At 43.3% G+C, this 18103-nt stretch overlaps 2 protein-coding genes across 7 annotated transcripts in view; both read left to right on the top strand.

The window, feature by feature from the left end:
* The window catches only part of FIGLA (folliculogenesis specific bHLH transcription factor), a 31030-nt gene extending 28619 nt beyond the window's left edge, over positions 1 to 2411 (top strand). For 3 of the 4 annotated variants that reach the window (XM_077263101.1, XM_077263103.1, XM_077263104.1), the window contains exon 6: positions 2284 to 2411. The gene's annotated coding sequence lies outside the window, so the exon portion shown is untranslated. Of the gene's footprint in view, positions 1 to 2019 lie in introns of all 4 variants that reach the window. The other variant, XM_077263102.1, reaches the window with a different exon arrangement.
* Positions 2412 to 17730: 15319 nt separating this feature from the next.
* The window catches only part of ADD2 (adducin 2), a 157538-nt gene continuing 157165 nt past the window's right edge, over positions 17731 to 18103 (top strand). For all 3 annotated transcript variants that reach the window (XM_077263098.1, XM_077263096.1, XM_077263099.1), the window contains exon 1: positions 17731 to 17868. The gene's annotated coding sequence lies outside the window, so the exon portion shown is untranslated. The remainder of the gene's footprint in view (positions 17869 to 18103) is intronic.

Genomic DNA, 18103 nt, shown 5'->3' with positions numbered 1-18103 from the left:
GTATTAAAAGAGGCATAGATGCTCATGAGGAGAACATAATTTTACCTCTATACAAGTCACTAGTTCGACCACACTTAGAATACTGTGTACAGTTCTGGTCTCCGGTGTATAGGAAAGACATAGCTGAACTAGAGCGGGTGCAGAGAAGAGCGACCAAGGTTATTAGAGGACTGGGGGGTCTGCAATACCAAGATAGGTTATTACACTTGGGGCTATTTAGTTTGGAAAAACGAAGACTAAGGGGTGATCTTATTTTAATGTATAAATATATGAGGGGACAGTACAAAGACCTTTCTGATGATCTTTTTAATCATAGACCTGAGACAGGGACAAGGGGGCATCCTCTACGTCTGGAGGAAAGAAGGTTTAAGCATAATAACAGACGCGGATTCTTTACTGTAAGAGCAGTGAGACTATGGAACTCTCTGCCGTATGATGTTGTAATGAGTGATTCATTACTTAAATTTAAGAGGGGACTGGATGCCTTTCTGGAAAAGTATAATGTTACAGGGTATATACACTAGATTCCTTGATAGGGCGTTGATCCAGGGAACTAGTCTGATTGCCGTATGTGGAGTCGGGAAGGAATTTTTTTCCCCATGGTGGAGTTACTCTTTGCCACATGGGTTTTTTTTGCCTTCCTCTGGATCAACATGTTAGGGCATGTTAGGTTAGGCTATGGGTTGAACTAGATGGACTTAAAGTCTTCCTTCAACCTTAATAACTATGTAACTATGACATAATTTACTCTACCATGAACACTTTTTGTGTTTGTCACTATATTCTGGGCCCCGTAGCGTCTCTGTTTTTTAGGATCCGAGGCTGGGTGAGGGCTTATATTTTACGCCCTGAGACGAATTTTTTATTGATCCCATTTTGGGATAGATACGATATTTTCATTGACTCTTATTGCAATGTGCGGAGGCCAAAGAAACGCAATTCTGGCTTAGATTTTTTCTCATTACACTGTTTACGGGTCGGATTAAATGTATTTAATATTTTGATAGATCGGACTTTTATGAAAGCCGTAATACTAAATGTGTGTTTTTATTTTCAGTGGGGCAAAAGAGGGGTGAATTGAACTTTTGTATTGTGGGGTTCTTATTTTTAATAACATTTTTTACTTTTATATAATAGTCCCATCGTCTGATCGCTTGTGTCACGCTCTCCTATGAATGCTAGTCATATAAGGCACGGGGGTCTTTGAACCCACCTCCCCAGCTTTCCCCACTGTCATGGAAACCAATCCGCACCCCTGATCACGTGACAGAGGCACCGATGGGCGACTGGAATGACCAAGCATTCTTGGGCATTTCTTTTGTGTGAGTGCAGAAAGATGCTTGGATTTTTTGCAGTCGAAATACAATAAAATCATATACAGTACAGACCAAAAGTTTGGACGCACCTTCTCATTTAAAGATTTTTCTGTATTTTCATGACTATGAAAATTGTAAATTCACACTGAAGGCATCAAAACTATGAATTAACACATGTGGAATTATATACTTAACAAAAAAGTGTGAAACAACTGCAAAGCAGTCATCAAAGCAAAAGGTGGCTACTTTGAAGAACCTAGAATATAAGACATATTTTCAGTTGTTTCACACTTTTTTGTTAAGTATATAATTCCACATGTGTTAATTCATAGTTTTGATGCCTTCAGTGTGAATTTACAATTTTCATAGTCATGAAAATACAGAAAAATCTTTAAATGAGAAGGTGTGTCCAAACTTTTGGTCTGTACTGTATAATTCACAAAAGAAAAGGAAGTTTACAAAAACAATTATTTATAACACAACAAAATAAAGAGACAAAGAAGACATATTTAAAAAATGCAATAAAAACAGAATGGGGGAACAAAAGCCAGTAACTTATTTTAGTAAATTGTTGCAGAAATGCTGCTTAAAATCTGCATCATCAAAATAGCCTTAGTCTAAGAAATTTGCGTGGACCCACTTTTAGGCCTCAGCCATACTTGTGAACTATTATGGTAAGTACTACAGTACTTTTCTTCTTCAGTTGCAGGTCAACAAGATGACCAGTAGATGGCAGCAGTGCATACATGCCGCGTGTTGCGCCTTCTGTTCTCCATCTCCTATGTAGATATTGATATTGCTCGGAGTTTATAGTGTTGGCTCTTGTCTTGAATGAAACTTTGTGGTCAGTTTTCTCTAATGCTCAATGAGCTACCAGGACACCCCCAGCTACTTACATCGGCCACAGATGATTTATGTCCTTTCTTCATATATGTGGAATAACACTCTCCATGTCCTATTCTTTCAGGGTTCTGTGGACATTACATGAATTCTGAAGAACACGTATTTATTTATTTTTGTTGTATGAAATTACTTTATTTATGTAAAATGAAATGCAAAATTGCTCTCTTATGTTAAAGTAAATTACTTTTGTGAGGCAGGTGTTGTGTGTTCTGTACATTTCTCACACATAATACGGCCTGGGTACACAACATTACTATTAGGCTTTGTGCACACGGTATGTTTTTGGTGCATTTTCTCCACGCGGAATTGGGCCAAAAATGCCATGGAATCCTTATGCCAGCTAATTCCATGAGAATTCATGATCAGTAATTTTTCTTGAGTATTTGCAGTGCTTTTTTTTTCTGCAGCATGTCAATTCTTTGTGTGGATTTTTAGCAGTTTTCACCCATCAACTTCAGTTAAGTCAATCAAATCCGCAGCAAAAATGCAGGTATAAAAATGTTTGCGGATTTGCTGAGTTTTCGTTTGCCTTTTTATGGACTTCCTAAGGTGTTTCCCACGCTGTCATCTGTGTAACAGCGTGGGAAACACCAGCGCGGCGGTTCTGATTGGTGGTAACCCGCGGTAAAAAGCTTACCACAGGTCAGCAGGCGTCGGCTGATGAGAGACTGCTGCTCCCATCAGGCTGTCTGCTGTCACTGGTAAGTGATAGCAGGCGCTGCTGATGGGAGAAATATTCTCTCATCAGCCAGCGCCTGTTCTCAAACTTAAAAAACAAAAACAAAAAAAAAGTAAAATAATTAAATACATATTTCAAATAAAAAAAACAAAACACATTATACTCACCTAACGCCCAATCCCCGATGCCCTTGCCTCCTATAAAAAATCAAAAATAATAAACAACCATATATTCTCCTGTCTGCCGTAGTCCATGTAATCCCGAGTGTCCCACGGCGATTTCACTTGTAGAACAGTCACATTGGGAGATGTGACTGCTCTAACCGGCCACCGGGGATACACTGACAAGAACATAATCGCTCCCGCAGTGTGTCTCTGAGCTCCGGTGATCTCACTTATAGCACCTCACGCAGCAGCGATGGTGCCGTAAGTGAGATCACTGGGGCTCATCAGCTGATGAACTCCGGTGAACTCTCTCACCGCACTGCGGGAGTGATTACCTCCTGTGTCAATGTGTAGCCGGCTGGCCTTGAGAGCAGTCACATGTATTGTATATATTGTAAGGAATCATGCCCAGGTAGGCATTAGGCAGTCTTCACGTGAGCAAATGTGGTACAAACTTGCAGTTTTATTGCTTTCATCAAAATGCAAGGTTTAAGAGCAAATACTGTAATCAGTTCATTCAGCAGGCACATATGTCAGTGCAGGCTCATCCAATCAGATTAGTCCTTCCTCCTGGAGCAAATTTTTACACAGAAGAGGTACAGTACGGTCCTACCAGCCTCTGTATCACCTTCAGCCTGAGCTCCAGGAGCTTCCACAGTGCCAAACAGAATTGTTTAATCTATGCACAATTCACACTGAACAGACTTCAGCTTCCACACGTCTCTCTGCAGCGTTAACACAGACTGCTCAGCATTCCTAGCTGACCCATGCAGTCTCGATTTAGAGAGAGACCATGGCTTGTCTCTCTCCCAGCTACAGCTCACATTTTAGCTGGTCACTCACCAGCTTCAACACGCTGCACTTTGCTCAACCTCCAGCAGACTGACACAAGGTCAATCGATTTCCTGGTTCTTAGTCAAAGCTAGCCAGGTGCATCTAGGTAAGGCCTGCAGTGCTACGATTTAACCCAGTCCTACATGGCTTTGCGTGTGTGCACAGCACTTTGGTGTGGGTCCTGATTCAAATTGTATCCTCCACCCCTGACCTTCCCACTGACCTGGGCATCAGTAAGTTCTTGGCACCGGAGATGTTAAGCATGGACACACTTGTGCTTGCTAACACCCACTTCACGCTGTACAGGAATGTATTGCATTTCTATATGGGCGCTGCATTCCGCTGGAACCGGTGGACAGAGAAGCCGGTGAGCACTGCCCTCTTCCCCAACCTCCTAATTTTGTACTGCCCAGTTCATATTATACATCGCTGTACAGCACTTTGCTGTGGGCTGCATGCAACAGAGAATCGGCGAGAGCCGCCTCCCCCCCCAACTTTGTGAATGTAGCAGGAGCAGGTGAGCAAAACGCTCAGGTTATTGTAGTGGGAGCCACTCTCTGCTACACTCCATGTAGGACACAATGCAGTGAATGTGGGAATGTCAGGTTGTCAGTAGTGATGAGCGAGCATGCCCGGTGTTATCCCAGCATGCTCTGGTGCTAACCGAGTGTTTTGGCGTGCTCAAAAAAATATGTCCAAGTCCCTATGGCTGTATGTCTCGTTGCTGTTTGCCAGCTGCAATGCATGCAGGGATTGCTCAACAAACAGGAAATCCCTGTATGGGTTGGGGCTGTCTAACAGCCACGAGACATGCAGCCGTGGGGACTCAATCATATTTTCCAAGCACGCCGAAGACACTTGGTTAGCACCTGAGCATGCTCAGATAACACCTTATTCAAGCATGTTTGCTCATCACTACTGGCCAGTAGTCCATGTAGGCTAGCTAGCTGAATACTCATCTCTGAGATACCATAGAAGACCTCCGAGGTGCCCACCGGTAAAATGACATGTAAAGGAGTAGAGCGACTGACCCCAGGGGAGGAAGACCGGGAGCCCTGCTCTGGAGCCTGGTTAGGTGAGTAACAATATTTTTTGGGTTCGTGCCACAAGCCGAGACAAATCATAGAAACTGTATAAAATGTTAGTTGAGGCTGACTGGTCCCCCTGCTGTGTTTCTGACTTGCGTTTTGTCTTCTCGTATGTAGCTCATGAGTTCATTTCTACTACATAGTGAAGCCGGCCGACTCATGAAAACAATTTTTTTTAATGCTCCCTAAAAATGTAGTACAATTTAACCTCTTTTCATGGTTTTCATGTTCTATTGAGAAGCTTATTGGAAAAAATCTCCATACTTGGAGTATGTACTGACCCACAGACCACTGTGTACATGGACATTGCCCCCACCCAGGAGGGTCCGTGCATGAGGCCTGTTCTCTATTGATCGCAATGGAGCATATTGTCCTTGTTTTCTTTTGGAGCCATCTCTTCCAAGACAGAATTACAATGGCATAATAAACAACAGTTGTTTAGCAGCTCGCCCACGCTTTCTCATCAATTTGGAAACCTTGAAACGCACAATGGTTTGCCATCATGGAGAGGGCAAGCAAAATGTTTATTCTTAAAATGACTGCTGTATGTTAGGAATCGGTCGTCGGCCCAATACTGGAAATGATGAATGTTCAGATAGAAATACCATGGAAGTTCTTTCGGCTGCGCAGTGTCTTAGTCTTGGTTTCAGATCAGCATTGCCAAACATCACGCCAGTCATGTTCCCGATTAGCGGGTGTGACTGGCCCATGTGCCGGAGCTGCCGGCCGGTGCATGAACAGACTACTGCATGCCACAGTACAGGACATATTGGTAAGTGTGTTGTCCATAGTGTAAGATAACCCAGATTACATCTATCCGAACAAGGACTTAAGGGTAACTTTCCTCCCTTTTAACTTTTTGAAGCCAAAAGTAAGGCCCTGACCTTCTATTTTTCCTTGGCTATCTTTTTGCACTGGGTTCACAATTTTAATGAATTGACGCAAATTCAAAAATGCCAACTTTTTTTTCTTTTTCTTTTTCTTTTTTTAACTCTTTTTTTTTTTTTTTTTTTCGAATACATAGCTGCACAATCCTTTCAATAAGCTTTAAAATGCTGCATGGTTCCTTCAACTGCTTAAAAAAAGAAATTGAGCTGAGTTTACACATCTGGATAACCAAAAACCATGGCCAAAATGCTGAAGAAAAACCTTGACAAAACCAAGACAAGTTAAAGGACTTGTCCTATGAAAATAAGTTTGCCCGTGGATATGTGATGTCTTATTAATCATGGGGGTTTAATCACTGGGACCCTCACTGATCAATAGAATGGGGAATTTTTATCCCCGACAGGACATTTTTATCATTGTTACAAAATGCGGCAGCGTGCTAGATTTCTGACCGCTGCTCCATTCATTCTCTATGGGGCTGCCAGGAGAAAGCTTTGGGAATGAATGGAGTGATGGTTGAGCATGCGCACTGTTGCTCCATTGTAGCCGGCATAAAAGTGCCCATTCTTCCAATCGGAGCCTGTTCCTGAGGTTGGACCCCCAGCGATCATAATTTGTCACCTATTCTGTGAGTGAACAGGCGATAACTTGTTTTCATTGGACAACCCCTTTAACTTAAAGGCGCAAATTAAATAAAGCTCAAATTAAAAGAAAAAAGTCACTCCTGGAACCATTTTTATTCCAGAAAAAGCACAAAAACAATGGTGAACCTGCTCCTCAGTCTTTTCTTTACAGATGTTGTGTGTATAATATATTCCTCATTTTTATCATTGGCTTCACAAGCTGTATCAAAAAATCCTTAATGACATTTTATGAAGAAAACGAAGTGGTCTCTAGCCTGTTTTTAACCTGCGCCAGATTGTACTTTAATTTGTACCTTTTTAAAGTCTATTTTATTAGGCTGATTCATAAAATTATTAATGTATTACTGTCCACCTCTCTCTGATGTGATTTTTTTTTTTGCTATGTAAGGCTGCTTTCACACATTTTTTTTTTTCTTGTCGTCAGGTGGATACGGTGGATCGACGGATCCGTCGTAAATTGTGAAAAACTGATACGACGGATATGTTTTTCCGCTGGATCCGTCGCATCAGTTTTTTTTATCCGTTTCTTCTGTTTTTTACTCTGTTTTATGACGGATCCGATTTTTAAAAACGTCCATGGGAGGCTCCCAAACATTATTGGCTACTGAAAACCTATATATACAGTGTTCCTACAGCCCATCTTTGACAGGTTGTAGAGCCAGTGGCGAAGATGGAAGGCGTGATGGCAAACATTCTACCGATTTACGTTGGATTTCAAATTTGAGGCGAATCGTTTGAAAGCGATTGTTATGGAGAAGGAGCAAGAAAGACAGCACATCATGCGTCTGCGCCGACGGCGTTTTTGGATCCACCCAATCACAGCACAGAGAATGACTTGTGGGGTGTATTCTACACTATACATGGAGTTGAGAGGAAATCCCGAGAAGTTTTTCAGCTACATGTGTATGCAAATGGAGAACTTCTATTTTTTTTTTTGGTGGAACAGATTGGACACCTTTTGTCAGTTTCCCAATTGCTTGGGTGCAGTGGATGGGAAACATATCCGCATTGTCAAACCTGCTGCATCTGGCTCAGAATATTTCAACTACAAGAAATATTTCTCCATTGTGCTCATGGCCATCGCAGACGCAGAATACAAATTTATGGCGGTCGATATTGGGGCCTATGGACGCTCCAATAATTTGCAAGTTTTTAAAGTGTCATCTCTATGGAAACACCTTCCAATTTCCACCCCAAGGACCGCTGCCTGAAACCTCTGGGCCACCAATGGCATTTGTATGTGTTGGAGATGAAGCGTTCCAATTCTCAGAACACCTGCTGAAACCATACTCCAGTAGTGGATTGACGCCAACTAAAAGAGTTTTTAATTACCGCCTAACACGAGCACGAAGAATGGTGGAGTGCGCTTTTGGGATTCTAACATCCAAATGGTGAGTTCTTTTGACCACTCTAAACCTGAAGACTGACACAGTGGACGAGATTGTGAAAGCTTGTGTGGTCCTGCACAATTTCATAATATGCAAGGAACAGATTGCCATTGATGACCACTTTGAAGAAACCACCTTGAATGATTATCATAACATTACTTTTAGAAGTTTGCAGAATACTTTATTTGACCTCAAGGAAGAGTAAACTGGCAGGATGGATTTGTTTGAACAATTTGTCTTGGACCTTGTTACCCAAAGTATTGTACCTGGTTAGGTTTTACCCAAAGTATTGTACCTTGTTTTACCCAAAGTATTTAACCTTATAATTAAATGAAAGACAAAATTTTTTAACCCCTTTCTGACATTGGACGTACTATCCCGTCGAGGCGGGGTGGGCCCGTATGACCACCAACGGGATAGTACGTCCAGCGCGATCGGCCGCGCTCACGGGGGGGAGCGCGGCCGATCGCGGCCGGGTGTCAGCTGATTATCACAGCTGACATCCGGCACTATGTGCCAGGAGCGGTCACGGACCACCCCCGGCACATTAACCCCCGGCACACCGCGATCAAACATGATCGCGGTGTGCCGGCGGTACAGAGAAGCATCGCGCTGGGAGGGGGCTCCCTGCGTGCTTCCCTGAGACCCCCGGAGCAACGCGATGTGATCGCGTTGCTCCGAGGGTCTCTTACCTCCTCCCCCTGCAGTCCCCGGATCCAAAATGGCTGCGGCATCCAGGTCCTGCAGGGAGGGAGGTGGCTTACCGATTGCCTGCTCAGAGCAAGCGCTTGGTAAGCCTGCAGCACTGTAAGTCAGATCGCCGATCTGATAGAGTGCTGTGCAAACTGTCAGATCAGCGATCTGTGATGTCCCCCCCTGGGAAAAAGTAAAAATGTAAAAAAAAAAAATTCCACGTGTAAAAAAATAAAAATAAAAAATTCCTAAATAAAGAAAAAAATTATTCCCATAAATACATTTCTTTATCTAAATTAAAAAAAACAATAAAAGTACACATATTTAGTATCGCCGCGTCCGTAACGACCCAACCTATAAAACTGTCCCACTAGTTAACCCCTTCAGTGAACACCGTAGGAAAAAGAAAAAAACCGAGCCAAAAAACAACCCTTTATTATCATACCGCCGAACAAAAAGTGGAATAACACGCGATCAAAAAGACGAATATAAATAACCATGGTACCGCTGAAAACGTCATCTTGTCCCGCAAAAAACGAGCCGCCATACAGCATCATCAAAGAAAAAATAAAAAAGTTATAGTCCTCAGAATAAAGCGATGCCAAAATAATTATTTACAGGTCCTTCTCAAAAAATTAGCATATAGTGTTAAATTTCATTATTTACCATAATGTAATGATTACAATTAAACTTTCATATATTATAGATTCATTATCCACCAACTGAAATTTGTCAGGTCTTTGTTTTAATACTGATGATTTTGGCCTACAACTCCTGATAACCCAAAAAACCTGTCTCAATAAATTAGCATATTTCAACCGTCCAATCAAATAAAAGTGTTTTTTAATAACAAACAAAAAAACCATCAAATAATAATGTTCAGTTATGCACTCAATACTTGGTCGGGAATCCTTTGGCAGAAATGACTGCTTCAATGCGGCGTGGCATGGAGGCAATCAGCCTGTGACACTGCTGAGATGTTATGGAGGCCCAGGATGCTTCAATAGCGGCCTTAAGCTCATCCAGAGTGTTGGGTCTTGCGTCTCTCAACTTTCTCTTCACAATATCCCACAGATTCTCTATGGGGTTCAGGTCAGGAGAGTTGGCAGGCCAATTGAGCACAGTAATACCATGGTCAGTAAACCATTTACCAGTGGTTTTGGCACTGTGAGCAGGTGCCAGGAAGCATGAAGTGCTCCAAAATCTCCTGATAGCTAGCTGCATTGACCCTGCCCTTGATGAAACACAGTGGACCAACACCAGCAGCTGACATGGCACCCCACACCATCACTGACTGGGTACTTGACACTGGACTTCAGGCATTTTGGCATTTCCTTCTCCCCAGTCTTCCTCCAGACTCTGGCACCTTGATTTCCGAATGACATGCAAAATTTGCTTTCATCAGAAAAAAGTACTTGGGACCACTTAGCAACAGTCCAGTGCTGCTTCTCTGGAGCCCAGGTCAGGCGCTTCTGCCGCTGTTTATGGTTCAAAAGTGGCTTTACCTGGGGAATGCGGCACCTGTAGCCCATTTCCTGCACACGCCTGTGCACGGTGGCTCTGGATGTTTCCACACCAGACTCAGTCCACTGCTTCCTCAGGTTCCCCAAGGTCTGGAATCGGTCCTTCTCCACAATCTTCCTCAGGGTCCGGTCACCTCTTCTCGTTGTACAGCGTTTTCTGCCACATTGTTTCCTTCCAACAGACTTACCATTGAGGTGCCTTGATACAGCACTCTGGGAACAGCCTATTTGTTGAGAAATTTCTTTCTGGGTCTTACCCTCTTGCTTGAGGGTGTCAATGATGGCCTTGACATCTGTCAGGTCGCTAGTCTTACCCATGATGGGGGTTTTGAGTAATGAACCAGGCAGGGAGTTTTTAAAAGCCTCAGGTATCTTTTGCATGTGTTTAGAGTTAATTAGTTGATTCAGAAGATTAGGGTAATAGGTCGTTTAGAGAACCTTTTCTTGATATGCTAATTTATTGAGACAGGTTTTTTGGGTTATCAGGAGTTGTAGGCCAAAATCATCAGTATTAAAACAATAAATGACCTGACAAATTTCAGTTGGTGGATAATGAATCTATAGTATATGAAAGTTTAATTGTAATCATTACATTATGGTAAATAATGAAATTTAATACTATATGCTAATTTTTTGAGAAGGACCTGTATTCTATAAAATAGTTTTTATCGTATAAAAGCGCCAAAACATAAAAAAAGATATAAATGAGGTATCGCTGTAATCGTACTGACCTGAAGAATAAAACTGCTTTATCAATTTTACCAAACTTGGAACGGTATAAACGCCTCCCCCAAAAGAAATTCATGAATAGCTGATTTTTTGTCATTCTGCCTCACAAAAATCGGAATAAAAAGCTATCAAAAACTGTCACGTGTCCGAAAATGTTACCAATAAAAACGTCAACTCGTCCCGCAAAAAACAAGACCTCACATGACTCTGTGGACCAAAATATGGAAAAATTATAGGTCTCAAAATGTGGAGACGCAAACATTTTTTTGCTATAAAAAGCGTCTTTTAGTGTCTGACGGCTGCCAATCATAAAAATCCGCTATAAAAAATGCTATAAAAGTAAATCAAACCCCCCTTCATCACCCCCTTAGTTAGGGAAAAATAATAAAATTAAAAAAATGTATTTATTTCCATTTTCCCATTAGGGCTAGGGTTAGGGCTAGGGCTAGGGTTAGGGTTAGGGTTGGGGTTAGGGTTGGGGCTAAAGTTAGGGTTGGGGCTAAAGTTAGGGTTAGGGTTTGGATTACATTTACGGTTGGGATAAGGGTTGGGATTAGAGTTAGGGGTGTGTCAGGGTTAGGGGTGTGGTTAGGGTTACCGTTGGGATTAGGGTTAGGGGTGTGTTTGGATTAGGGTTTCAGTTAGAATTGGGGAGTTTCCACTGTTTAGGCACATCAGGGCTCTCCAAACGCGACATGGCGTCCAATCTCAATTCCAGCCAATTCTGCATTGAAAAAGTAAAACAGTGCTCCTTCCCTTCCGAGCTTTCCCGTGCGCCCAAACAGGGGTTTACCCCAACATATGGGGCATCAGCGTACTCGGGACAAATTGGACAACAACTTTTGTGGTCCAATTTCTCTTGTTACCCTTGGGAAAATATAAATTTGGGGGGCTAAAAATCATTTTTGTGGGGAAAAAAAAGATTTTTTATTTTCACGGCTCTGCGTTGTAAACTGTAGTGAAACACTTGGGGGGATTCAAAGTTCTCACAACACATCTAGATAAGTTCCTTGGGAGGTCTAGTTTCCAATATGGGGTCACTTTTGGGGGTTTCTACTGTTTGGGTACATCAGGGGCTCTGCAAATGCAACGTGACGCCTGCAGACCAATCCATCTAAGTCTGCATTCCAAATGGCGCTCCATTCCTTCCGAGCTCTGCCATGCGCCTAAACAGTGGTTCCCCCCCACATATGGGGTATCAGCATACTCAGGACAAATTGGACAACAACTTTTGGGGTCCAATTTCTCCTGTTACCCTTGGGAAAATACAAAATTGGGGGCTAAAAAATAATTTTTGTGGAAAAAAAAAATATTTTTTTTTTTTCACGGCTCTGCGTTATAAACTGTAGTGAAACACTTGGGGGATCAAAGCTCTCAAAACACATCTAGATAAGTTCCTTAGGGGGTCTACTTTCCAAAATGGTGTCACTTGTGGGGGGGTTTAATGTTTAGGCATATCAGGGGCTCTCCAAACGCGACATGGTGTCCCATCTCAATTCCAGTCAATTTTGCATTGAACAGTCAAACGGCGCTCCTTCCCTTCCGAGCTCTGCCATGCGCCCAAACAGTCGTTTACCCCCACATATCGGGTATCAGCGTACTCAGGACAAATTGCACAACAACTTTTGGGGTCCAATTTCTTCTCTTACCCTTGGGAAAATAAAAAATTGGGGGCGAAAAGATCATTTTTGTGAAAAAATGATTTTTTATTTTTACGGCTCTGCATTGTAAACTTCTGTGAAGCACTTGTTGGGTCAAAGTGCTCACCACACATCTAGATAAGTTCCTTAAGGGGTCTACTTTCCAAAATGGTGTCACTTGTGGGGGATTTCAATGTTTAGGCACTTTAGGGGCTCTCCAAACGCAACATGGTGTCCCATCTTAATTCCAGTCAATTTTGCATTGAAAAGTCAAATGGCGCTCCTCCCTTCCGAGCTCTGCCATGCGCCCAAACAGTGGTTTACCCCCACATATGGGGTATCAGCATACTCAGCACAAATTGTACAACAACTTTTGGGGTCCATTTTCTCCTGTTATCCTGGGTAAAATAAAACAAATTGGAGCCGAAATAAATTTTGTGTAAAAAAAAAGTGAAATGTTAATTTTTATTTAAACATTCCAAAAATTCCTGTGAAACACCTAAAGGGTTAATAAACTTCTTGAATGTGGTTTTGAGCACCTTGAGGGGTGCAGTTTTTAGAATGGTGTCACACTTGGGTATTTTCTATCATATAGACCCCTCAAAATGACTTCAAATGAGATGTGGTCCCTAAAAAAAAAAATGGTGTTGTAAAAATGAGAAATTGCTGGTCAACTTTTAACCCTTATAACTCTCTAACAAAAAAAATTTTGGTTCCTAAATTGTGCTGATGTAAAGTAGACATGTGGGAAATGTTACCTATTAAGTATTTTGTGTGACATATCTCTGTGATTTAAGGGCATAAAAATTCAAAGTTGGAAAATTGTGAAATTTTCACCAAATTTCGGTTTTTTTCACACATAAACGCAAGTTATATCGAATAAATTTTACCACTATCATGAAGTACAATATGTCACGAGAAAACAATGTCAGAATCGCCAAGATCCGTTGAAGCGTTCCAGAGTTATAACCTCATAAAGGGACAGTGGTCAGAATTGTAAAAATTGGCCCGGTCATTAACGTGCAAACCACCCTTGGGGGTAAAGGGGTTAAACAAAAAAAATATTTTTTTATTTGCAACTTTCATACAACATTTATAAATTTAGGTAGTGTGGGGTGGATTTAATACTGGAGGGGCTGTCAGATTGGACCGCTTTGACAGAGGGAGTGTGGAGAGAGGATTGTGGTGGTGATGGCTCAGAAGGTAAACCAGAAGGTGAAGGGGTGGAGAAAGAAAGAGAATGAGTGGACATAAAACTGGGAGTAGGGATGGGAATTTGGAAGGTTTGAGGGGTGGAGTAGAGGGATTGGGAGGCAGAAGAGGTGGTGGTGGAGAAGAGGGTTGTGTTTGGGGCATGATGGGTGTGGAAGGAAACTGGTGGTAGTGGGCAGGGAGTAGAGGTTGGGCAGTGAGTGGAGGCACAGATGATGTGGTTGAGAACTGGTACAGGGCAGGATGCTGGTATGGAGCAGGAAGCTGGTATGGGGCAGGAAGCTGGTATGGGGCAGGAAGCTGGTATTGTGTAGAAGGGGGAGGAGGGACAGTGGCTGGAGGGGGGCAGGTGCGGGAGGAACTACCGATGCGGGGGGAGGGGTTTGGGAGCTAACATGCACTAGGGCAAACTGGCAGGCTTGCATTACATGCATCTGCTGGTCAGGAGATTTACTTGCATCTGAATGTATCCTATCCAGACGTGTGTGTAACTCAAGAATACTGTTGTTGAGGAGGTTAAATCCTGCAGTTATTTGCTCCGACAACAGTTTGAGACAGTTCTGGAAGGCTGCATTCACAGGCAAGAATTCGGGTGCATAGCTCTATTCCTGACCCTTCTGGCGCTGCCACCCAGAACCCACAGGTGTTCTAGAGGTGTCAGCAGTGACAGGGATGGGGTAAAGGAAAAGCTATATCTTCACCAGCAGCTTCATGTAACGCAGTCTGTCACGATGCTCAGCGCTGACCGAGGTATCAGATGTGAGGGAAGGCTGGGAAGGTTCAGATGTGTAAGGTCTGTCAAAGTGGCCCCCGGTGGCGGACTCCTGGGGGATCTCTTCAGAAGGGTTCAACTCTGCAGGCTCCCGAGTGCTGCAGACTGTGCTGTGGAACAAAGAAAAATAAATGTAAGTAATATATTGTTATTGCTTGGCCCTTTCTGAAACCCCCAAAAAGTGTTACACATGTAAAAAGTTTTACTTAGTAAATGGGGTGGTGAATATTTACATTCTGCTAACCATAGTCGACCAGAGAAACGACAGGGCTTGAGAATATTTGTATTTGCTCCTGCGTCCTCCCGATCCACTCGCGGCCTACATCTCCTTGTTGAACTCCTTCTTGAAGCGATCCCTGAGTGACCGCCACCGCTTGATAACTCTTTCCCCTGTAAAGTGAAAACACAAATTGGTTAGTATACAACACATTACATCCAGCAACATAACTGAACTGTGAATACTTCCGCGCTTGATTCTGGGCCCGAACATCAAGGTCCTCCCAGTGGTCCACAACTTCGTGGCATGCTTCCTCCCAGAGCCGACGGGTCACACCAAGATGAGCGTGGCGGCGGTCCCCCATATTCCACAGCGGCTTCCGCTCTCGGACTAGATCGATGAGGAGGTCGATATCTAGACCGGCCTTCTCACCGTCAGAGTCGGGAGCACGCTGTGAAGCCTGTTAAAAAAGACAAAAAAGAAAACATTACACTGAAATCCTCAACATGAAGTGGAAAAATAAAAATAAATAAAAAAGGTACTTGGTCGATGGCGGCCGCCCTGACGCTCACACCTACGACCCTGGGAGGTGTTTTGAGGACCTCTAGAACAAGCCCCAGAATCGGAAGACAAAAAAAAAAATTATGTACTTGGATGTAGGCTTATGTGTTGTGTGTTCTGTGATGTCTTACCAATTGCGAGCCCGCTCCGGGTATTTCTCCACCCTGTCTGTCTCCTTCTGGAAGCACCTCTGATGCTGCAGCTTCCTGTTATACAAAAATTATATATATATATATATATATATATATATATATATATATATATATATATATATATACACACTCACCGGCCACTTTATTAGGTACACCATGCTAGTAACGGGTTGGACCCCCTTTTGCCTTCAGAACTGCCTCAATTCTTCGTGGCATAGATTCAACAAGGTGCTGGAAGCATTCCTCAGAGATTTTGGTCCATATTGACATGATGGCATCACACAGTTGCCGCAGATTTGTCGGCTGCACATCCCAAAGATGCTCCATACAAGGCAGGATGGATCCATGCTTTCATGTTGTTTACGCCAAATTCTGACCCTACCATCCGAATGTCGCAGCAGAAATCGAGACTCATCAGACCAAGCAACGTTTTTCCAATCTTCTACTGTCCAATTTCGATGAGCTTGTGCAAATTGTAGCCTCAGTTTCCTGTTCTTAGCTGAAAGGAGTGGTACCCGGTGTGGTCTTCTGCTGCTGTAGCCCATCTGCCTCAAAGTTCGACGCACTGTGCGTTCAGAGATGCTCTTAGGTCTACCTTGGTTGTAACGGGTGGCGATTTGAGTCACTGTTGCCTTTCTATCAGCTCGAACCAGTCTGCCCATTCTCCTCTGACCTCTGGCATCAACAAGGCATTTCCGCCCACAGAACTGCCGCTCACTGGATTTTTTTTCTTTTTCGGACCATTCTCTGTAAATCCTAGAGATGGTTGTGCGTGAAAATCCCAGTAGATCAGCAGTTTCTGAAATACTCAGACCAGCCCTTCTGGCACCAACAACCATGCCACGTTCAAAGGCACTCAAATCACCTTTCTTCCGCATACTGATGCTCGGTTTGAACTGCAGGAGATTGTCTTGACCATGTCTACATGCCTAAATGCACTGAGTTGCCGCCATGTGATTGGCTGATTAGAAATTAAGTGTTAACAAGAAGTTGGACAGGTGTACCTAATAAAGTGGCCAGTGAGTGTATATATATGTGAACATCACCAAAAAAACCAGAACATTTATTTACCTCAAAGCGCTGACCACACGGGGGAGGGCTCCCAGAAGAAGACATGCTGTGGCTGGCTGCTGGCCTGGTAGGCTGTGGCTGGCCTGGGGCAGGTTTAAGCTCTGGTGGCAGGTCTGTGTCTTGCTTGCTGGCTGGTAAATGGATGAGTGAAGCCCTACCTGGCAGGCTTTATATCATTTTCCTAATTGGGGGCTGGACAATTGTATCTGAGCATGCGCAGTTAGAAAAACGGAATGTGACGGATCCGGCAACCAAAGGCTTCCATTCTAGCAAACGCTGGATCCAGCGCTGTCCGGTTTTTCCCCAGAGAAAAAAAACATAACTTTGTCCGTTTTTTTTCCCGCCGCCGGATAAACAATTTTCAACGGATCAGGCGAACGACAGATGAAATTTGAGGCCATCTGTCGCTAATACAAGCCTATGAGAAAGAAACAGATCCGGCGGCATCATTCGCTGGATCCATTTTTTTCAAAATTTGCCGGACTGAGCCTGACGGCAAAAAACTGATGTGTGAAAGGGGCCTTAGGCAGACATTTTTGCTCAAATGTTAGCATAGGTGTATAATGGGCTCAAGATAAAAAGCATTATTTTTATTTTGTGCAATAGTCAGGAATCACTTGCACCATATTGAAGAATTTGGCACAAAAAAATGTAAAAGAAGGAGTCACAAGATTTAAAAAAGAAAGAAAAGTGTCTTAAAAAATGCTATTTACTAACCTTCGCTCATATAATGCTAGTCTTGGGGTGGGAGCTACAGGTAGACAGAAAAGTCCTTTTCCGACCCACTGACACCATGTGGCGCACCATCTTGAAGGCTATATTTTTCGGCTACTGACAAATGATCGTTTTCCCTACGTGTGGATGGGGTTGTCTCTGCATCACACACATTTCTGCAGGTTCCTTGCGTAAATTAGAATATTCGGCATTGACTCTCCATGGTCGCACTATTCTGACATTGAGTCGTTCGGCTCCATAGTCTCATGTCCTATCTTCCCCATATAATGAACTTGATTGGGATCCTCGGTAAATTGCTGGGTGCATACATTATACAGCCTCGCTCTTTCCTTCATGAAAATTGGAAATAATTTGTTTTCATAATATGCGTTTAACCCGCTCACTGCCAACCTGACGGTGATTGACAATGCGCGCCCCGTGGAGTGTAAAGAGCCTCCCTAGCCCATTTGTGCAGTGCAGCTGGGGATATTCCCTGGGCTATTGTGGTGGGTGGGTGGGTGTGGTGGAGGGAGGGCAGGCACAGATCACTGTCACTGCCTTTTGTTTGCCAGCTGTACAGTGAGATGGGCAGGGCTTCTGCTCCAGAGCCAGCATCCAGGAGGAGATAACATGGGCTTCCCAGCCTGCAGGAGATAACATTCCCATTGCAGAGATTAAAGGTATGTCTCCATCCTTTCCTTATTCAATCCAGTACTGTTATGGAAAAACCCTGTGTGATGCATCTGGCACGCTGCAAAGGTGCAGTACCAGATCTGCGCTGCCCTGCCTTTAATCCACTGCATGCACGACTTCTCTATTACCTGTTTATATAGCGCCGACATATTCCGCAGCGTTGTACAGAGATTGCTGTTACACACCGCAGTCCCTGCATTCAGTGGGATTTGCAATTTTATT

Source organism: Ranitomeya variabilis, chromosome 5 (assembly GCF_051348905.1).
Source record: "Ranitomeya variabilis isolate aRanVar5 chromosome 5, aRanVar5.hap1, whole genome shotgun sequence".
Taxonomy (NCBI): Eukaryota; Metazoa; Chordata; class Amphibia; order Anura; family Dendrobatidae; genus Ranitomeya; species Ranitomeya variabilis.
This window is presented reverse-complemented; position numbering and strand designations above follow the sequence as displayed.